This window comes from Psammomys obesus, unplaced genomic scaffold, assembly GCF_907164565.1.
Source record: "Psammomys obesus unplaced genomic scaffold, mPsaObe1.curated_primary_1811, whole genome shotgun sequence".
In the NCBI taxonomy this organism is placed as follows: Eukaryota; Metazoa; Chordata; class Mammalia; order Rodentia; family Muridae; genus Psammomys; species Psammomys obesus.
In genome coordinates, this window is record NW_026592666.1 from 5,984,204 (window position 1) to 6,008,068 (window position 23,865).

General features: G+C 38.6%; 1 protein-coding gene across 5 annotated transcripts in view; it reads right to left on the bottom strand.

The window, feature by feature from the left end:
• The window catches only part of Grik1 (glutamate ionotropic receptor kainate type subunit 1), a 379,259-nt gene that overhangs the window by 288,890 nt on the left and 66,504 nt on the right, over positions 1-23,865 (bottom strand). The window lies entirely within an intron of this gene.

Consider the following 23,865-nt stretch of genomic DNA (forward strand, 5'->3'; position numbering starts at 1 on the left):
TCCCTCTGGTGGTGGGATACTGATAGACCACAGAGGAAGAGGATGCAAGAAGTCCTAGGATAGGATGGAGTAGAATGAAAGGGGAGGAGAGCTCCTCCTTTCTGAGAAATAGGGGTAGGAAATGGGGCAGGGTAAAATTAGTGGGTGGGACTGGAAGGAGTCGATAGTGAGGGCTTCAATTGGGATATAATGTAAATAAAGTATAAAAAATAAAATTTAAATTTTAATATATAAAAAAATAATTAAAAATGTTATTTTCTTAACAACAACAACAAATTTATTTCTTTATCTGTAGAAAACAACAAAGAACAATGGCTGGTTTCAAAGTGTGCCATAGCATCAAACAGTTACAATACTACAGTGTGTTACAGTCATAGCTATGCTCATGCATCGAAATTTGTTTCAAGTAAATATTCTTAAATGAAAGACATATACTTCATATATGTATGTTATTTGGATCAGATGTTTAAGAGAAAAATTTTTGCTTTAGAGTCCTGATTCCTGGTGAAAGCTTCAACGGATGGCTAAGAAAGACAAATCTTCCTTCCTTCTAGAGAAAATCCCAGGAGAAGATAGATGGATTTTAATTTAGTGGGAATAGACCTACAAATTAATTCATTTGTCAGGGTTGGGGAAGGTGACTAACTAAGGGCGGTAATTCAAAGTGTCTCCCTTCCTGTCAGTCAGGGAGTGTGCTGCTGGTTTAAATATATGTGCTTCCCTCTGGACTGAGGCTCCGTCCTTCTGCGCACTTCAGTCCCCACAGCTTCCAAGTTGTAGGGCCGGAAGTTGGTTCTGTCATGTCCATGTTTTTCATTCTATCTTAGTGAATGCATCAGGAGTGGAGCAGATGCAGGTAAGTCACATTTTCTGTCAGGAAAGTGACAATGGAAGTCACAGTCCTCCTCTTGTCGTGCCATTTGTAGAGACAGTGCATCCTGGAGTGAATGCCCATTGTTTATAAATTAATCCCATGCTTGCTCTAATACAGATCTCTGTCATTCTATCTCTCACCTGTCCCCACTTTAGCCTAGGCTCACATTATTTTCTAAAAATATGGCTTACTAAAACATTCCTTAAGTACCTATTTTTTCTTACTATTGGATGGGATGTTTCTGCAATTCTCACTGTGTTAGTCAGTAGAACCAAATATCTGACAGTGAGTAATGCAGCATCCCTAATTTGAAGGTCAAATTAACCTTTATCTGAGGTCTGCATAACGGCAGGAACATGACTCCAGTCCCCACTTTAGCTTCTAGCTTGGCATACATTCGCTCCTGCTTTTCTTTAGGGAACCTATCTAATGAATGAGATACAAGAGTAAAAGGAATGTTGGAATCCCAGCTAAATAAGCTTAGTAAACGTCTGAAGATCTCCTCTCTTTACATCCAAGAATGGAATGTGGGAATTATGTATTTTTATTGCACATTCGAGTGTAGATTCCAACTTTCGGTTCTCTAATGTACGGAACTGCTCTGTGTCCTGGCACCCGCTCTCATGTCATCTGCTTTATGACCTTTAACATCCCTGGAAACCTCAAATCTGACACGCCTATGTCATTACAAGTGGAAAATTATGTATAAGACTGCGCTCCAAATGCACTATATAGAATTACCTTCATATTATTTTTATAGGTGTATATGAAACATAACTGAATCTCATGTTTAGACCCGAGCTTCTTTCACAGGAAATGTGTATCAGTGAGTATACTTAAAAACTCCTAAATATTTTTGAAAGATCTGAAATCCAAAACATTTGTGATCCCAACCCTATCAGACAAAGAACATTAAACTTGTATACCGTTACAAGTTTGGCATGCTAGCTTGTAAGTTACGTATTCTTACATCAAAACACAGCACGCAGTGACTAATATTTGCTGTTTTTGAAAGATCTGGTGATTACAATTAATATTTCTAATATAACTTCTGCACTGGCTCCTTAATGCTGTGAGTCTACTTTTCTGATGAAAATTTTTATATGAGAATATTTTTAAAGATTTATTTTTTTTACGTGTTTATATTTTATTGGTGTTTCTCCTGCATGGACTATCCTCCACCCACACCCTGACACCTATGAAAGTCTGGGTCACACAGAGACAATCACGGTTGTGCTCATAACACTGTTTGAATCTGGAAAGCCAGATTCCTATCAGCTGGCTAGTGAAGCTCCAGTCACCCATTGCATATGCACACCTTCTCTTGTGAAATCTCTTGGCTTTATGTAGCCAGATGGCTTCCTCTTTCATTCACCCTTTAGAATCAACTACATGACTCCAAAGTACATGGCCTTTGTGCACCGTGTACACTTCAGCTTTCTGGTCTTTTTTAGGTGCCTTGAATATGCCAAGCTGTTTCCTCTTCCTGGGGTTTTACATTAGCAGTCTGGAACACCTGGAATTTTTTTTCTTCTATCCTCATTATATTTATTCCATTCTAAATGTCACTTCTCATGGAATCCATTTTCTCTACCCAAGCTCAGTAGATTTTCAGAACTTTCTCCCATGCCCAAGGTCTTTAATCATAACTGGATCAAAACAACTTTAGGAAATTAAGAAAAGATCGCAAATTTGTTTTGTTAGCCAGTGTGTATCAAAATCACATATGGTAATCTCTGGCATACTGCAATTGATAAATTATTCATAGATGAGTAAGCAAATATATGGGGAGGCATTTTGTTTATACCCCTTCTTGCTTGTTTCAGCATGCACTACACTTTCTAATGCATTGTTTTATCATTTTATGAGGGTTTTTAGTCCTTTGAGGTAAAATACTTTGTATTGTTCATCTTCGCATCCCCTAACCCCAGCACCATAGCAAACATTCACAAAACTAATAAATGTTTGCTGAATTAAATTGATTCAAATTAAACTTTTAGAGCAATATTAAGTTAGTGCCAGGACATCACAGATGGTAAATGACAATCTCCTTCCTAATAGCTTTCAAGGTTGATGATGAGATAAAAGCAGTCAAGCATCCATCAGACTGGGAAAAGCCCATAAATGCTAAATCTCTGTTTTAGCGCCATTACAGTGTTGCCTCCTTCGTGATGCTAAGACACTTTGTTCCATTGTTTCCTTAGAGCATTAAACACGGCTCTATGGGCCACTCTGGAAAAGATAGGTATGGACTGATGGCAGGAAGGAGGAACCGCCATTAAAATGAGGATTTTGAGGTTTTGGCAACGTTCTTCACTATCAATAAAAACATCACCTGTGTGGTTTTCTTTGCTCCCTTTCCCTACTTACCTCCTCGACTCCAGCTTCTTAGCCACTAGACAGAGAAAGTAAATTAAAAGTTCATAGCTGAAAAAGAGTTCTTAAAAGCCTATGCACTGGAAGAGCATCCCGAGAAAGCTTCCTCAGGCTGCAGCAGGTGTTAAATGATGATAGAAGCTATCCAGAGGTGGAAAGTGCAGAGGGCATCCCTCTCTATTCTCCGTGCCTTCTGGCGCCCTCTGGTGCCTGCCATGGAGAACTGCAACGGAACAAACAACAATGGTCTCTGACATGGCAGATGCTTTTACTACATACTCAGGAGACATAAAAGAACAACAGGCCCTAAAGGTTAAGGCACCTGTTGTTTGGGGTTCTCTTTCAGTGACTGACATTCAGAAGTATGTATTGAGTGCTTCTTCACTTCATTGACTTTATCCGGTAGAGAATGCAGCCCCCCTATATCAGACATTTAAACACCTCCTACATCATGAAAAATACCTTGAGCTTCTTTGTCATGAAGCTCAACAGTATCCATATGGATACCAAGCACGTTTTCTTAAATTCCACAGGAGCAGATTCAACAGAGGTAAGACTTAAATTTTTTCCCTCTCATCAAGGAAGTTGTTTTTTTTTTTTTTTTTTTTTTTTTTTTTTTTTTTTTTTTTTTTTTTAAGTGTCATTTTAAGCTTTATGGGCATTCTTCCCCTAGCCACTCCAAATCAAGACACAATGGGTGTCATATACATCCTCAGAGAATGGAGTCGGGGATAGGTAAGGTGTCAAAGACAGCGAGATGCTTTTGATAAGAGTGACGTCTAGGCCCCCCACATTTATTCCTCATCTTCTGGACTCCTCCGGATCTTTGGGGATCTTTGGTCTCCTCAATACCCAAGCACTTCAGGCTCTGATTACAAGAATCAGAATTACCCTGTGTGCTTCATGTATGCTTGTGTATTACGTCCTCAGGTCATCAGTGTAACAGGGTAATGATAGAGCACATAAAAACTAACAATCAAAATAAAGTCCAATATCTTTCTTCTTTCTTGGGGGAGTTCAAAACATGGTTTCTCTGTGTAGCTCTAGTTGTCCTGGACTCACTTTGTAGACCAGGCTGTCCTAGTACTCAAAGAGATCCACCTCACTCTGCCTTCCCAAGTGCTGGGATTATAGGCATGTGCCACCACACCCAGACAAAGTCGAATATCTTAGTACAGCGTACTTTTAGATTAAAGTTCAATTATGATACCAACACAAGCTAATTCAAAGGCTAACAATAATACCACTCCTGCCAGTCTATATGAAAATGCGCTGCCTTCTTTAGTATCAATAAAAAGATCAGTGAATAAAAATAACTACAGATTATTTTTAAAATATACTATACAGTTTTGTTAGAAAAGCAACAGAAAGCAAAGCAAAGAGACCACTGATATGAGTAGTGTCTTCTGCCCACAGACCGGCACCCCGGTGACCCCTCTGTCAGCTCACCGTCAGCCTTCATTCCTTCTGTAACTACATATTGAGAAGGGAACACTAATGTCCCAGGGGCTTGAACAGAGCTGCAGTTCTCCCCCTGAGCAGCTGTGTGATTATGCTGTCCCTGGCACACATTTCTGTCTTCCACAAAACACAACCTAATAACTAATTTAATGAGCTTTGAGAAAACCATATGCAGTGCGGCCCTGCTCGCTCAGAGCAGTCTACTCACTCGCACTGTGGCTTTGCAGCAGCTTGAACCTTTCTCCTCAAGAATTACCTTTAGCTTCTTCTTCCATACCTCGATCAGTAAAATCTTTCAGAGGCCCTCTGTGGTAGGCTCCTGTCCTGTTCCCTGTCTTCTCCTGCTTCCGATGTCCATCATATTTGACCTTCTGAATAAGGATTGAACATTTTCTCTAGAGTCTTCCATGTTGTTTAGCTTCTTTAGGACTACAGATCTTAGTATGTTTATCCTATATTAGATGTCTAATAACCACTTATGAGTGAGTATATACCATGTGTGTCTTTCTCATAGTCAAACTTTGGACAGAGTGCATGGAATTTTATGAAAGAAAGGGGAGATAGAAAGAACTGGAGGGGACAGGAGCTCCACAAGGAGACCATGGGGTCCCTGCAGAGACTGGCACCCCAACCAATGGCAATGCATGGAGAGGACCTAAAACTCCTGCTCAGATGTAGCCCAGAGACTCAGTCTCCAATTGGGTTCCCTAGTAAGGGGAGCAGGGGCTGTCATCTGGCATAAACTCAGGGCTGCCTCTCGGATCACCTCCTCCTGATGAGTGCAGCCTTGCCAGGCCATAGAGGAAGATGAAGCAGCCAGTCCTGATGAGACCTGATAGGCCAGGGTCAGATGGAAGGGGAGGAGGACCTTCCTATCAGTGGACTACGGGAGGGCCATAGGAGGAGAAGAGGAAGGGAGGAGAGGTTGGAAGGAGATAAGGGAGGGGCCACAGCCAAGATATAAAGCGAATAAACTGTAATAAATAATAAATAAATAATTTTTAAAAACATAAAAACCGAATTACCTTTAGCCTTGACACTCCTTCTGTGCAGCAAAGCTCTGGTTTCAACGTTAATATCCATGTCTACATTAGGAAGGACTTTTTTCCCCACAATTTGGCAAATTACCTCTTGCCCTATGTTTGTACTGGTGTAGAGTGTTCTCATTTCTTTTAAAGGACTCATTGACTAGACACTTTTTTGAGCTTTTTCTCCGCAGCTCTTTATCATGAGGATGAACTTTCAAGTTCAATTCTTTATCTTTCTTTAAAGATTTCATGTCTTCTCTTTCCAGTTTCCCACTTTCACAATCAGCATCTAAGCTTAGGCTTTATCTGGAGCATCAGCTTCTTTCACATCATTGATCTGTTTGTTACTTCGAAAAGAGTTCCTTTAAAATCATTGAGGTCACTCTTTTTCTCCCTTTACCTATGCATTAAAAACTCTTTAGATTATGATCTTACCCCAGTACACACTCTCAATATGCACTACTTCATCACTCAGTTAAACCTGTTGTGTGGGATTTTTTTTTTACCCTTTTTACTTATCAGAAAAATTTTCTACTGTAGAAATTCTATGCATTCCCTGTAAGCCAGACTGAAATCCATGGCAACTGTCCAGCTGTTCCTCATTCAACCTTCCCTGTATACATTTCCTTGTCCCCTAATAACTTCTATTTTGTATCTTAGTTGTGCATAGTTATATCATGCTAGATTGAGAATACTCAAGAGTGCAACTGATATTTTCTTCAACACAGACACACTGTGGGCACTAAGTAAATGTGGTCAGAGAGTCCAAGAAGGAAGGAACAGCCATGTAAGAAAGCAGGTTGTTTGGAAAACTTCACATATGCCAAAAGTGTTTCTCAGAGGACGCGTGCACCACTCAAAAAGAGCTATGTCATTTCAAGTGATGTAAGAGAATATTTTATTATGTCAGTTTGGCAACTGATTTTTTTTTCTAAAATCTTAACACTTGTGTCAAATTACCATATTTCAACATTGGATTCAAGATTGCTAATGGGATATATATTTACTTTTGTGCTTTCTTAATTTATAAAATGTCAAATAAATATGCCACATTTATCAATAAAGTAGGCAGGGTGTCTAATAAAAAGCCTCTGGTAACATAACTCATGCTGGTGTGTCAAGATTTTTCATAAAATGAACATATCTTCTCACTTAAAAAGTATTATTTTGGGTCATTTTAAAAGTACTACGTTTTTATTTGTTTATTGTGTTAATGAAAGGGCAGTATGGACTCCTGGAAGAGTTTACATTAACCACTTTTATTCATCCTCCACTGGCAAAGTATTTTATAGTATCTTTAACTTTTCAATAATTAGAGGTAAAAAGACTAGAATTTGTACTCCAATGCATCTCTCTCCTCCATGCTTATTTTGGAAGACCTTTAATGTTTATGTGGTTATACCGGGTTCCTCAACTTCCATAGGGGTATATACGTTAATCTTTTTAATTATAGAAGGCTATTCTGTGCATGGTAGGTGGGTCAGTAGCCTGCTTCCCTGAATCTGCCATTACTATGCTGTCTGTGGCAACTCAGTTTTCCTCTTAGTATGGTAGAGTATCTCCAGAGGGCTAATGCTTTTCATGGGAGAGGATCAGAGATGTGTCTTTCAGTACTGAAGGGGTTTGCTTCATCTAGTGGCATTTTATAAGTTAATTTTGTCAATATAATTTTTTGAAGTGAAAAATAACAAAACTATACTGTTTCCTTAGTCAACTGTATACGGTCTGTGGGAAAGTGTGATTGCTAAACCTATCAGGGTACTCAAAGTGAGTGCTCACCAAGGGAATGCACATGTCACTCTATACGACATATGTACCCTGCGAGGCAGTGGGAACATTGATGGAAGAAAATTGGGTCAAATTTTGCATTCATGAATCAATAGCTGGAGAAAGAAGCAAGACAGTAGGAAATTCACGGACAAGCACACTCACCCTCGTGCCCACAGAAAATGCATATACATTCTGTGGAAATTAGAGCTGATGTTAAGAGCAGTAGAAAGAATAAAGGCTGTTGAAACAGGGGTATCGGCAAGGGATATAATCAGTGTAAATTTCAAGAGAGTCTTATGTACAACAGCAAATATGAAGTCTTATTTCTCTTTAACTGTGTTCAAGTCCCTAGTTCGGTGATCCCAGGACTGATTTCCTCAAGTCCTGATACTTTCCCAGCAAGGCCCACTGTCCTGATGATTTCTCTTCTTTTTTAATCAAAAGTGGATAGTCTGAGTTTCAGGAGTCAGTGCTTAGAGGCTGACTACAAGCTGATAACAAAATCCATAGGAAGGCAGTTGTGTCTTCATTGGGCTCCACCCAGAATGTTTTCATAGTACCAACTCTTCAAGAATGGACATGGCTTCTGGACCACCCCTATCGGTGCACTCAGGGAGGGGCATGGTAGAAGAAGGAAGCGTGGGAATTTGAGGGGGGGGCTACAGCTGGGATACAAAATGAATAAATTGTAATTAATTAAAACTAAAATGTAAAAAAGGGAAAATAAATAATCTTACCTGGAAAATCAAAGTCACTTTAAAAGGACAAGGAATAGACTGTTGGGCTTTGGTCTCTGTGGCCCTTTTCAAGCCTTGAAATTGAGTTTTGTGTGGAATATTACTAACTTATTTTTATTTTTTAATTTTTCTTATTACAATTTATTCACTTTGTATCTCAGCTGTGGCCTCCTCCCTCATCCCCTCCCAATCCCATCCTTCCTCCCTCATATCCTCCCATGCCCCTCCCCCAGTCCATCTTTGCAGGGTATCTAGGTTATCTCCATGCATGGTCCTTGGTTGGAGTATCAGTCTCAGAAAAGACTCCTGTGCCCAGAATTTTTGGTTCTGTTGCTCTCCTTGTAGAGCTCCTGTCCCCTCCATGTCTTTCTATCTCCCCCTTCTTTCAGGAATATTACTAACTTAAAACTATGAGAACCCAGTAGTGTTGGGTTCTGCCAGACTGGGAAGACAGTGGCAAGAAGTCTCTTTTTTAGCTTTCTACAGACCACTACCTTATGATGAATGATGTCAGTTGGTAGTCAGCACCATGAGGACAAACACAGGATACACTAGACATCTGCTTGAATCTTTAGGTGGCTGGCCAAGAAAAGACCTCTGAAGAAGTAACAGGAAAGGTGAATGCTGAATAACAAGTAATACAAGGAAGTAGGCTCCAGAAGGAAAGATAACCAGACTGGGAGCAGAGGGAGAGACAAAGCTTTGGGCAAAGGAAACCGCAGACTCATTGTGGAAGATGGTGGCCTGGAGGGTCTCACAGCTGTTAAAAAGCATTTGCACTTTTTTGCTCTATCATGAGCAGGCAAAGAGAGTCTTAAGAACATAACTGGGATGTTCTGGTTTGTGTTTACAAATGTTTACGGGTAGGAGTAAAGATTATTCAAGGGGAGACACAGGAGTTGAAGCTTCATACCAGTAAGGAAGATACCAAAGAAAGAAAGGAGTTATCCACTGGATGAGAACTGATGACAATGAAGATGGTGGTGTGATTTTGGGTCAAGCATCAGTAAGGTAGAGGTAAGATTCGTAAGATGAAAAATACAGAAGATGATAGAGAACAGCCTAAAATTTTGGTTTGAGCAACTGAGTAGGTTGAGGAATATTTATTGGCATAAAGAATAACATATCTAGTGAGAAATAAAAGAATCTGTCCTCATAGATGTTTAGAGCCATGTTGAAATATCTGAACAAAGTTATCAAGATGGCCACTGGATACCCAGGTCTGAAAATCTTTTCTCTTGAAAAAAAATTTTAATATACTATATTCTGATTATGGTTCTCCCTCCTCCACCTTCCCTCAGATCATCTCCTCCTCCCCATGCACCCAAATCCTTGCCTTTTGTTCTTTCTTTAGAAAACAAAGGAGGAAACAAAAAGAACAAATAATTAAAAACAAAGGGGGGGAAGGAATGCACACTCTCCCCCACCACACACACATACACACATATAACCAAAGCCCATAAAATACAAAATCAGAAACCATAACATAGAGATAAAAGAATAGCAAATCAACAACAAAATGCCCAAACAAAGCAATATGCAACAAAAAGTCTACAAAAATACCAATGGGTTAATTTTGTGTTGGCCGTCTACTGCCGGGTGTGGGGCCTACTCCAAAGTGTGGCTTGTAAACCCAATGAGGCCTAATTGGTGAAATCTAATTTTACTATTGTAAGGTGATGTCAGTCGGGCAGAGCTTCCTTAAGGGTTGGAGCTCATGTCCATTTTCTGTCTGAGCTCTGAAACAATTGGGATTTCTTGGGAGAGGGTATGCTACACGTGTCTATACAAAATCAGTATAAATCACTGGTATTTGCTGTTAGGGAACTGGGGAAGTCACTCAGAGACAATGAAAAGCAGGAGAGAAAAGTCAACTCAATGCCCACGGGCACTAGACTTCATTGGAAAGGAGGACCATCAAAAAAGACTAACAAATTCAGTTAATAAAAATTCACATACATATTCAGAGATGTCAGGAAAATGGAGAGGCCACTTGTGGAGGGGAATTTTGAGAAATTCAAGGACTTTCTCGAGCACAGTGATGTTTACTAATTAAATAATTTATACATTGGTTCTACGATAGTTCGTACATCTGCTCCATTAACTTACCCTCTCCTAAACACCAGGAATTATTGAAATACTGGACATTCAGAGGTAGAACATATGAATGCAGACCTTGCTCTCTTGGTGCTTACATTCTCATAAAGAATGGTCAAATTCTTTATTTCATTAAATTCATTAATTCTATTACCTGAGATAAAAGTGGAAATCACCAGAAAAGTGTAAGCCTGGGGATGGTATTCAGGTAATCTTGTCTTGTTTGGGGAATATAATACAAACAATGTGTGGATGATGAGAAAAGATAGTACCGTAGCAGGGAAATCAATTAGGAAGTGATCTTACTGGTCCAGGCAAGTAAAGATGGTGGTATAACCTAGGGTGACAGATGTGAGCAAATTGGTAAATGGTAGGGCTGAGACTCCCATGCCACAGGCCAAATTTACTGCAAATCTGTGCTCTGTTTCATTGGATCACACTGTTGAGCCCAGGGATCCATCATGATCTGGCAACAATTCAAGACTCACTTCTTTATTTGCATGCCAAGTTACCAAGAACATTTTTAAACAATGAATAAAATTGAGAAACTTGGAATTTGGTATTTGTATAAGGATTGGTATCAGATTTGTGCAGGATAAAACAATGAAAACAATGACTTAAAAATAGAAACAACGTAAACTCAGATAGAGATTAATGACACTTTCTGGTATATGTGGACTATTTTCAGCAGTTTTTCATACCAACAATAGTCTATACTTGTTCATTTGAAAGGAATAAATTTTATATTGAGAATGTAAAACAAGTTATGGACATTCATAATCAAGCAATATTTGCTTAGAAATAAACAAGCAAGTAATAACCTTGCAAAAATGTAATGCAACTTGTAACCTTGCAAAAATGTAATGCAACTTGTTGTGGACATTTTAGTTTATGGTATGTAAACATGTTTATATATCCCAAGTAGGGGATTTTAGTTTGTCCACACCTGTTAATTGTATCCTGTGGAGCGTGGTCTTTGCCAGCTGGAATTAGTTGAATTCTGAGGAGTGTGAGGGGTATAAATATGATAGCCCAGAGGAAGAAGACACAGTGGCTTAGAGGAGATGAACAAGAACTGCTTGCTGTGCCGGCTGGCTTGCTGGTTACCTGGACTTCTGGATTTCCTGATGATGCATGCTGGTATTGCCCCCAAAAGAATCCTATGATCCTACCCAGCAGGAAGAAGTAAAGAGGGCCATGTCCCCTTTCACTTACAACCTTTCTTTCCCACTACCTAGGGTTAGGAGGGTGTTGGAAGGGAGGTATAAGCTTTTAGGAACTCCAAAATAAAGTGTTGTTTGAAAAAGCAGCACCTACACAACTTACTGTCTCTAGATCTGACACGACTACCTGTAAATTAAAATTGGCATTGTAGGTAAAGATGCTACCTAGAATTAGCTTTGCTGTGAATGGCTTCTAGCTCTGATGCCAGCTCTAAATGTTCTCAAAGGCCTCTGTGTTAGAGCTCTGGTCTTGACGGTGACACCGCTAAGAGGAGATAAAATCTTTAAGACAGTAGTTCTCAATCTGTGAGTTGCAACCCCTTTGGCAACCCTTTATCTCCAAAAATATTTACATTATGATTCATATTGGAAACAAAATTATAGTTATGAAGTAGCAACAAAAATAATTTTATGCTTGGGGGTTGGCACAACCTGAGGAATTGCATTTAAAGGGTCGCACATAGGGAAGGTTGAGAATGCTTTAAATGTGGGGCCTAGTGGGAAATCTTTGGGTCATGGGAAACATTAAGTCATTCTCCAAAGGGACTTCTGAGAGACTAACTCTCCACTTTTTAGCCCCGTGGCTCATAATTTGAGAGGTTTCTATTTTTCCCATCACGCATTTATATCATGTGTTTTTCCTGACCACATGTCCAAAGAACCTAAATCAATCACAGGTCAGAACTTGAAAACTGTAAGGCAAAGGACACCTTTTCCTTTTATAAATTTATATCTCAGGCATTTTGTTGCAGATATGGAAAACTATCCAATAACAACACCCCAGTCCAAAGATGCTAAGTGTGGTGTGTAAAGATAATGTATACTTTTCTTTTCAATTACAGAGGAAATAAGGGTGACAGTAAGGTCACAGATATTCCTAAGAGGCAGACAGTGGAAGTTCACTTCTTCCCTTTCCTCTCACTAAGAGGTGATATTACTTAACATGATGTCATTTGAACATCATATCTAGTCTTATTTTCTCTCTGCGACATCTCTGCATTACGTTCCCTGCAGGCCCCCCGTGCCTCCCTAGGACCTCTTTACAATACCATCAACTAGGTAGTTAGCACCATTCCCTTAGGACGTGACTTCTAAACAGCATGTTCTTTCTTCTGACTGCTGGGAAAATGCAGGTGTCTCTCCATGGCACCCGGAGTGTTGCATTCTAGACTTTTCAGGGAGTCTATAGCACAGATTTTTGCTCACATGAAGGACCTTGGAGGAAAGAGTTTCCTCCAAGGGCTGTCAGGCAGCATGAAAAGAACAGGGAGTTCACAGACAGCACAGCACAGCAGATCATACGAATGGCTTTGCTCGCAGGGAGGCAGTCTAGCCTTTTGTTAGTGTGGAATTTCATTCTCTTTGAGGGAGACTTATTCTATTAATAAGAGCTCTGTAGGCTGGCAATATCAAAATTGACATCACGAAGGGTCAAACCCATGGCTTCTTGGCACGCCTTCCTATAGGATCAAAAGATCCTTAGCCACAGGTCCAGTAATTCCCAAGGTTCTCAATGGGGTGATACAAAATAAATTCTTAAAGGATCTGAGGACCATTAGTGGTTGGGGAAAATGCATCTCAAATCATAGACAAAACTGAAGTTTCCTTCTAGCCTCCAGGGATGAGAGGAATAAGATAGGATGCTTTTATCAACGCTCTTCATCGTAGGGGGCGCTCCTGCTGTCAGAGTTCAGGCCTGCATGTTGACTTCACAGGCAGCACTGATGGGACTCAGCAGGCAGTCAGCAGGAGAAAAGAGAGGGCATGGAAGGGGAGAGAAGGGTGTGGTGGGGGCTTCTGGGAAGATGTGGTGAATATAATCAAGTTATATTGTCACATGTATGAATAAATAAAAGACATGCAAAACAATAACAACAACAAAAACAGCCAAGTAGCTAAGCAATTGGAAGACTTAACACATTTCTAGTACTCATTAGGGCACACATATAGAGGAAGAATGGAGCACACATCAATAATTAAGAGGGAGAGGGAGAGTGAGGAGGAGGAGGGGAAGAGTCAAGCTTCAGAGTAAGAAAGCAAGTCAAGTCTGCAAACATTCTGGAGACCAGGGCGTTAGTTAGATAGCTGTGCATCTGAGTGAGATGCATATGCATCTGCATCTACAGGATCTGCACAGGGACTCGGTGGAAAAGAAGAGGCTGTTTAAATCCTTTGACCTCAGGAAATGCCCCAGCTGCAGCTCTAGAGCCTTGGGCAGAGTTACAGGCGGCTGCTCTCACTGCCAACCTGGGGAAGCAACTGCACAGTTAGAGCTCTCTTCCTGTTATTTAGCCCCAGGCTAAGTAAAGCTGGACCAAACACCCAACTGCAGGAAACTGAGTGAAAGAGATGGGGAATCTGCCCAAAGGGCACACATCTGCTCCTCTACCAGATGTGACCTCATCCGTGAGCTGCTAGGCCTTCACCTCAGCTGAGCTCCTCTCCAGATCGACTCAAACTACAGGAGTCAAGTCAGGCACACAAATGGATCAAAGATGTTCTAAGAGGGTGGGCACCATTTATGGCTCTGGAATACTATTATTTCTTGACAAATTCTCTCATAATTTGATAGCTTTTATGCAAAGATTGTAGCTGAGATATTAGTGCTATCTCAAAGGAAAGAAAGTAATTAATTAGTGCATTTCTTACATATTTATACATTATTGGCTTGAGAAAAATGAGTCCCAAGAAAATTTATAGCTGGCACTCGCCAATGTGGTAGCTAGTGACAACATATAGCTCTTGAGTATTTCCAAAAGCCAGTTAGACTCTAAACTAAGTTTTTATAAGTAGTGGAGATGAATTTTTGACATTTAGCACAAATAGGAAAATATATCAAAATTTGACATTCTCACAGGTTGTAAACAGTAACAGTGTTTAGAAATGTAATTTAAAAATATAATGCTCCTTACTTTGCTTTCTCACTTTGTACAAGATGGAGATTAGAAAAATTCAAATTCATGTGCAAATCACCTTCATGGCATAGTTCTTGGGATTTTCTGCATAGAAATCATATCTGCAAACAGAAGCGGTTTTATTTTCCCCTTTCTGAGCTTAATATCTTCTATTTGTTTTGTTTCAGTATTATTTATATATGATTTGTCATAGTATTAAGAATTTCCTACCACTATGTAACAGTGGTGAGGGCAAAGAATATATATTTTTTAATTTAGGGAAAAACGTTCAGATTTCTATGATTCAGTAAAGATGACAGGTATACTTTTTTTGTATTTCTTCTCATCAGATTAAGATTTTCCATATCTTCTCCAGTCTGCCTGGTTTGTTGGTAAATGAAGGGTTTTCTGTTTCAAGTTGGTTGTATATTCACAGAATTATCCACAGCTGGTGGGGATTACATTGATTTCCCAAGATACTCTACTCACCGTGTGTTATTTAGAATAAATCCCACTTAGTCAGGTTGTATAATTATTTTTTAAATTATTGAATTAAATTTGTGAACAGTATGTGGAGACTCTATTTTGAAACAACAAAAAATGTCTGGATCATATTGTTCTCTGGTTCATAAACTTTATATTGTCTTTGTCTGGATTTGGATACCTGGTTAATATTGACCTCATAATTTTATATGAATATATAATCTTGAGACTTCCTTTCCCAAATCTTATCATGTTTTATGAAAAAGTTCATTTTAATATTAGGCATCCTAAGGTGATTATAAGATTATAGTAATAGTTGACATGTTACCATACTTTCTGCTCAGCTTTGTACAGTAAAGTTGACTTTATTAGCTCCCTTGATCCGACTTATTTGACAGTGAAAATGTAGGGGCTGCGAGCACTTGCTTCAGCTTTCCTGGAATGCCAATTTTTAACACCAGGAGGGTGCCACGATCCTGCTTCCCCACCACTTCTCACCCGCTAAGGCATCAGCTAGGCTTTGAAGCACCTGTTCTGCGCAAGCGCAGCTTAGAGGCGTCTCTTCGCTGTGAAAATCAAAACAGCACTGCAGGACAGGAAGCAAAGGCAGCCTCTTCCGGTCATATGCTCCGAAGGACATGGCTTGTGAAGGAGAATCCGTCAGATGGCCTCTAGGCAAAGTGCTCATACTTAGGATAAACTAACCAGGCTCTGGAATGCAAAGTTGCTGTACTGCACCAAACCCAGTACAACACTGAGTACTCAGCAGTGGGTGGGGTTTTGTGACAATATACATCTTACACTTGGTCTGCCCGCAGTCTTTCAAAGGGATAGGCACTTGTATAAAGATCTATAAAATTCTGTCACTCTTGGGTATAATGCCTTCACTATTGATGGTGCCTGTATATCTATGTTTATGTGGGTATGTGTATGTAAGAATGCATGCAATGAAACACTCTATTAATATTGAGCCATAAATTTATTTGAACATTGTTTTATACATCATTTCCAGAGACTTCAAGTACATTATGCGTTTATATTATGGATTCTATACATAGCTTTGATAGATCTCAAAATTAGCTTTTAGATAAATGCAGATTGTTGAACACTATTATTCAGAATCCTGATTGACTAAGGATGTGGTGGAAGTTGAAAAGCCACATCATGGCCAAGTGCATTTGTGATACTGAGGCAGGAGCATTACTGTGAGTTCGGGACCAGCCTAGCTTGGTATAATAAAATTGTGAGACTGAAAAGAAAACAAGCATGAGTCTGAGGACATCTCTCAGTCTTCGTGGTACCTGATGGGTAAGGGATCTGTAGCTGTTGTCTGTACCAGTGATGTCTTTATTTTGACTTTATATTAGATTAATAGCTTCAATTAATAGAAAGTAAAACTGCTAAAATCATCACTTTGTGTCAACAAATTAAGACTAGTATTCCACTATTTTCTATTTTTTTTGCCATAGTAATTAGATTTATTTTTTGAATCTTAAAAATTTTATGTAAGACATTTCTTACATATTATTATTTTCATAATTTTTTCAACTCTATTTTTTCTACATTTTGACCTCTTAAATGAAACCTGTATGTTTGCCTGTTTTACTCAATTTTCCATCATTTACCCTTTGTTTGACATTCTGAGAAATTCTCAGTTTTGCCATTTAGCCTCTCTATTATGCTTTATTCCAAGCACCATAATTTAATAACCAAGAGGTCTATCTTATTTTCTTACTTTTTAATAAAAGCCTGTTATTAGTTCATGGATATGTTATCTAATCTTATCTCTCTGCAGATATTAATAATATCAAAGTTTGAACTTTTACTTGTTTTATATGCTGCTTTTATATTATGTATTTTTTTCTTGTTTGTTTTCTTCTCTTTGTCTTCGGTGTAGAATTTCCATGGCATCTGTTGGTCTTTGCTGGCTGTTAGTCCTGAGCAGCTAGAGCCATGGAACTGAGGCTCTGTGAACCTAGATGGGGCTAAATCTTAGGAGATTTTCCCCACAGGGTACACTTTACGGCATCTGCAGATTTTTTTTTTTTCTTGTTATTGTTCTGTTACATGGAAGATGCCATTGGAATCCATTAGGCAAAGCCAGGGGCTGAATATCCTACAATATGTATGACATTCTCCACAACAAGGAATTATATGGAGACAAATGTCACTGGAAACACTCCGATTACTCCTAATGTACAGTAGCCAAGAAGCAAAATCTAGCTTCAATTATCTTCCATATTTATCTCGATGGATTTTTTTTCTTTTGTGCCAATCAGTTTTAGCAAAGGATAATCCTCCATCTCCCTGTGGGCTTTAGATGAGCAAAATGATGCTTTAGATATTTATGTTGTGCTTCAACGTTCAGAAAGCACATCCATATTCAGACTAAAAATACACAAACTGTAATTTATTGTAACTATTGCTCAGTGTTCACTGTATATTTTTATCCTCTTCTAAGTTTTCCAAATAAACACAAATTTTATGAATTTATATACATCTGGTATTCTATATTTTCTTAAAGCACTCAAAAATCTTATTAAATCTGATTTAAATGTGGGTACTCTTAAGGTAGGTTCTAAGAGAAATGCACTCTAGCCTTATTATAAAAACAGAAACAGGTATGAACTCACAGATGTTAATATTTCTTCAAGAACACTTCGTTAATATTTTGTTAATATTAACACTTAAAATATTAAAACTTTAATATTTGACACTATGTCAATATTTTCAGGAACAATAAAAGACTTGAAACATATAAATGAGAGTATTGTTTCGTAAATTACTGTGTATGTATGTGAAAAATGTCATTCTATTACTAGTAGTGGAACATCTGTGGTACTTTGGATAAGAATGGATCCATAAGTGCATATGTTTCAGTACTTGTTCATGGTTGAAGAAACTGTTTGGGAAGGAAAGGAGGTGTGGCCTATTGGAGGAGGTGTGTCATTGGCTTTAAGGCTTTAGAAGACTCTTGTTATTTGAGTGTGCTCTCTGCCTCCTGTCATGGACCAAGATGTGAGCTCTTAGCCGATGCTCTAGCCTGTTGTTGCCACACCTTTGCTCTGCCATCATAGACTCTAACCATCTGGCACTGGAGGCCCAATTAAACACTTTCTTTTTTAAATTACTTTGTTCACAGTGTTGTATCATAACAATAAAAAAATAACTAATACAGTATCTGTAACCGGAGAAGAAATATATGACTCGATACTGAAGTCTATAATGTAATTTAAAACAAATTGTAGCAGTAATTATCAAGTCCACCGAATGAGCTCACTGCATACAGACATGAAAGATAAGAATCTTTCCATTCCCAACACATAAATCTATTTGTGTAAGGTTTCATCACTTTCTATGACACATGGCAAAAACAAGAAATAGCTTTAGTGTGTGATGACACACGGTCGGCTAGAGAAAGCATGAGCATCATGGCCCTCGGGTGCAGTGGGGCACGTCGCGCTCTTTCGACCCAGGAAGTGAACTGACATGTCCTGATAAGGTTGCACTCATTATGTTTATCATACGTTCCAGGACAACATTTTTTTGTGTGTTTTAATTGATTTTAGTTGAAATAACATACAGGGAACTATTCCTGTTGTTACACCTGAAAATTAAGAATAAAGATTAGAAAAAGATAAATGTTCAACCTTCCAATTTCACCTGTTAGCTCCTGTTTTTCAGGTTCACGCTAAAGACTAATTTTTGTAATTAACAGCAGAAGTCATGTTTCAGAAAGAGCTATGGAGGTGGTGTAGAAAAGATAGTGCATTTCTGGACAGAAGTAAAATATTGGATAAGACACTTACAATGGACAGAATGTACACAGAGGGATGAAGGCATCAAAGACAATGGTTTGTCCTAAAAGCAATGAGTATAAACTCTATGGCATTTTGAAAATAAAATGAGCTCCGTACTCAAAATCAGTTCTGACATTTCTTACCACAAACATCAAGGTGTGTATAAAGTAGAGGGAAAAAGTATTTGCATTTGGATATCTACATGTCCTTTCAAGTACTTCATTCAGTCTGGCTCTCCAAATGTCTAACTCCTTCCGTTCATGAGCCTTACAGAGTAACAGGGGTTCAGTTGACAGTCACTAGATTTGCATTTATTATTTTATGACATCGTTAGTTATAAACAAGGATTCTGAGAGTGGAAAAGTGTAACTTTAGCTTTGTCCTTAGATAAATTACTGCTAGTTTATTGTCTTTTTAATCTCTTAGAACTATTTGTGCATATCTAAAGTACTTAAAAGTACTTAATAGCCTCACCAGTCAAGCACAGGATGTCAAATAAAACTGAAGAATCAATGATGGAACAAGAAAGAATTCTGCTTCTAAAACAGCAAAAATGGCATGCATAAACCCATTTGAGGCCTACCCAGATCACATACTCTTGAGCTAGTTGTACTTAGGATGAAGTTAAAAAGAACAGTTGTTGAGTTGCTTGTTTTTTTTTTCTTTTAATAAAAATTAAATTGAAAATCTAATGGACCAAATAATATATTTTATGAATGGTAACCTGGTTTATTTTGGTCACCATGCATATGGGCAGTGAGATCACACAGATACGATTTTGAAAGAAAACATAAAAGATGAGACACATGACAAATCTGGAAGCTTTAGTGGCTTTGCAATACTTTATCTCAGTTTTCATATTTTCTGAGGTCTTTTCTGTCTGCCAAGCTTTCTAAAGTTTTCCTACTTTGTATTTGCTTTATATTTGTTTTTATATATGTTTGCATATGTTTCTACTTTGGTATTTGCAGATGTAATCCTGGGAAACCATTAAGTTATGCAGCTGGGACCTAACTGTGTACCAGGCTAAGCCTAATGAGGAATTCCATCTAATATCCCTGATCCTGTCTCCCTCATGTATTCATTGATCTTATCTTTTGAGAACTGTGTACTTAGCACTGACAGTTGGTGTGGAGCAATTAGGAGATTCTGTAGGAATGCAGTGGGAAGGCATGGGTAGTGATGGTGATGGGTGGAAAAACTGAGAGGGAATGGGCAAGACCTTGCAATGGGATACTTTCATTACACAGGAGTTAGAGATTTTCTGAAAAAAAATTTCTGATAGTAACTTTGAAAGCCATAAAATCTCATTATATGTACTCATAAAAATAGGCTGTTGCACATATAATATAAAGTGGAATTACACATGGCCACACAAATGAATGTATAGACACCTATTTTTCTGATCATATTTAACAGAGGAAAATATGGTGAAATCTTTTAAAATTAGTAATAAAATGGATTCCTGACTAGTTAACCACCCAATTATCTTTAGGTTCCTTATATATATGCATGTACCACAAGCATGCCATGCCTACAGAGGCCAGAAAAGTGCCTCAGATCTGATCCTCCGTAAATGGGGTAACAGCTTGTGAGCCATCATGTGGGTCCTGGGAACTGAACTCAGGTCCTCTGAAAGATCAGTAAGCACTCTTAACCACTGACCCATCTCTCCAACCACCCCCAACCCAAAAACAGGATTCGTTTACATTAATTTTATGTTCTTAGTACATTGTATGTTACATTATATAAACTGATCTTTGGAAGATTTTATAATATTCAAGTTGCCAGATTTTGCAATTTATTTTTGTAATATAGAGCACCAAAATCCATATGAATTTTCATCAACCCATACTTACCTAAAAGTTATTCATTGTTTATATGAAACCCAAATGTTTCTGAGCATCCTGTGTCTTACCTTATGATTCCATGTAAAGTAACAAGCATGGTTACTAAATGTGTCAAATGTCTTCATAATCTTCGGCTGCATTGATACGATGTTTGGTATGCATGCATTAGTTCTTTGCTGAAAATACACATTATATTTTTTATCCTGGTCAGTATCACATTTTATACAAACTTTCCAAAAGAAATACCAAGAAATTAAATTATTAGGCTCAAGGGAGAAAAAAGGTTTCCAGTCTGTGATATTAATTGCAAAATTATACTACCCTCATCTTTTTCTTTCCAACACTATAATTACTTTTAAAATCGTAGCCAATTTAGAAGGTGAGCAATAGCACATTTCTTTTACACTAAATAGAATGTATCTTAATGCAATAATTTTATGCTAAAATACAATTACATTATTTACATTATTTAAAACAATAAATTTCTGTGCATCCATCCAGATACATTGCTTTTCCTTAGAATAGTTCTATTATTATTATTTTTTGATAGTTTCATACATTTATATATATAATGAATTTAAGTTATTTTCATGCCCCATTCCCTCTGAAATTCTTCTTTTTGGCAAGTCACCCCTTCTGCTTCCAGGTCTTCTATTAGTGTATGACCTGCTTAATTTAATTATAACGTCTTGCATTAGCATGCGTGGGAGGTTACTGGCTGGAGCAGGGGAAACTTATCAATGGCTACCTTACAGAAGAAAGTTACGGAATAAAACAGCTCCTCTCCCCACAATCCTTAGTTGCCCATAGTCCTTCATGAACAGGGCCTTATGGGCTACTTCCTCTTCTATGATGAACTGTTGACGTGACCAGTGGTATGTGTATTCCACATATAATCACAGCTGCAGTGAGTTCATGAGTGCCAGAGTTGTGCCATATCCTTAACATGTCTTTTTGCTGGGTATCTCTCCGACCTCTGACTCTCACAGTTTGGCCCCTCCTCTATGATATTTCCTTAGCCTTTTAGGGTGTGATACAGATGTTCCATCTAGGGCCAAACATTCTACCATCACTTGTTCTCAGCCCTTTAGGAGGTTACAGGTGTGTTCTTGCTGCAGGAACACATTCCTCTGATGATGGATGGACACTGTACTAACCTCCAGTGGAAACTAGAACTGGGTGCATGTTCTTTCTTACAGCTCCCTGTATCTATGTACTTGGCACTGTCATTTGCCAGTCCAGAATCTTATCATACTTCACTTGACCTTTCCCTCAGCCCAATCTTGCTTTCTCTCAGTCTCTTCAATATAGCCAAAATTATTCTTGTAACATAAATCTGTTTATCTACCCTTTAAATTATGCATTGGCCTAACTTTCAATGACATCACCCTTAAGTACCTTTGAGGCATGTGATGTTTTTGGTATCCTGGCCATCTGGTTTCCTAACACACCTCCTCCTCCTCACTGGACAGGTTTCTGTCTTAAGAACTAGCACACAGTTCTTTAAGTACACTTGTCACATCACAGATGCAGGTACTTGGCGCATTCTCTTCCCCTTGGCTACAGAGTTCTACCCTGGGTCTCTGGTAGGGGCTCAGCAGTATGATTTTCCCTGGATGGAACATGATGTGTTCTCTTTCTTTTGTAACCTCAGATCCCCAGATGGAAGCTCCCTGAGGGCAGGAAATGAGTTCTAGTTAGTTAGTTTCTTTAGCTAATAAGATTTTGGTTGCACATGGTGTTGCAGCACCAACATGTGAGACAACAATTTATAGAGCATGCAAAAGTGTAAGCTCCCTGATGAGATCCTTTTATCTGTTGTAGTGGTTTGAATGATGAGTGTCCCCTATAGCTTTGAGGAGCTGAACACTTGGTTGCCAGTTAGTGGTGCTATTTGTGGGGGTTAGGATGCATAACCTTGCAAGAAAATGCATGCCACTGGGGGTGGCCTTTGAATGGTTAAAGACTCAAGCCACAAATAGTTTTCTCTCTTTGCTTTGTGCTTGCAATGCAAAGCAATTACCCTAAAATCAGGAACAAGCAAGACAAGGCTGCCCACTCTCTACCTACCATTTCAACAGAGTACTTGAAGCTCTAGCTAGAGCAAGAAGAAAACTAAAGAAGATAAAGCAGATACAATTGGGGAAGGAAGAAGTCAAAGTATCACTATTTGCAGATGATATAATAGTATAGGTAAAGGACTCCAAAAATTCCACCAGAGAACTCCTACAGCTACTAAACAGCTTCAGCAAAGTGGCTGGATACAAGATTGATGCAAAAGAATCAGGAGCCCTCCTGTACACAAACAACAAAGGGGCTGAGAAAAAAAAAAAAAGGGAACCTACACACTTCATGATAGCCACAAATAATATGAAATAAATAACTTGGTGTAACTCTAACCAAGCAAGAAAGACCTGCTTGACAAGAACTTCAAGTCTCTGAAGAAAGAAATTGAAGAAAATATCAGAAGACGGAGATGTCCCATGCTCATGGATGAGTAGGACAAACGCAGTTCAAAATAAGAGCCCTCGGCTTTCTACTACTGTTGCTATGTCTTGCTTAGCTATCATGGACCCAAAGCCTTTGGAACTGGAAACCTTAATAAACTCTTTCTTCTATAACTTGATATGGTTGTGGTATTTTATCACAGCAACTGGAAACTTTTTTCTCAACTCTTTTCAGAGATTCAGTGACTCAGGTAATATCACCACTCAAATGTCATATGAGATAACTAAGCTCAAATGTTCACTGTGTGGGCAAAAGTCTGGTCTCTGCCATGAAGAGGCTTTTAGGGAAGCCTAGAAAGAGATGTGCAGGCAGCAATATAGCTAGCAGCCTGAGAAACAATACTCTATGCTGCTGTGAAACATGAAAAACCCTGACTCAAAAGCTGGACATATTTAGCTCTTGGTATGTACATTACATCTGCGTGTAGAAATGAGAGTAAGCAGCCATGATCAAAAGTCAGGTTTTACGGCAAATATAAATTGTATAGACTTGTTTTATGAAGAATTAATGTTTTGACACATGGATCATATTGGATGGCTATATTGTTGGAATTAGCATATTCATAACCCCATTTCTTAACATATGACAACACTTTGACCATGGGTGCTACCCTTCAGAACAAACTGCTGAATTAGCCTCCTATGTTTATAAGCAGTGAGAAAAGGTCTTCAGAGAGGAGACAGGTTTAAAGAATATAAAGAAATTAGGCATGGTGGTATATGCCCATAGCTTATTGCCTGAGTACTTAGGAGACTAAGGCAGGA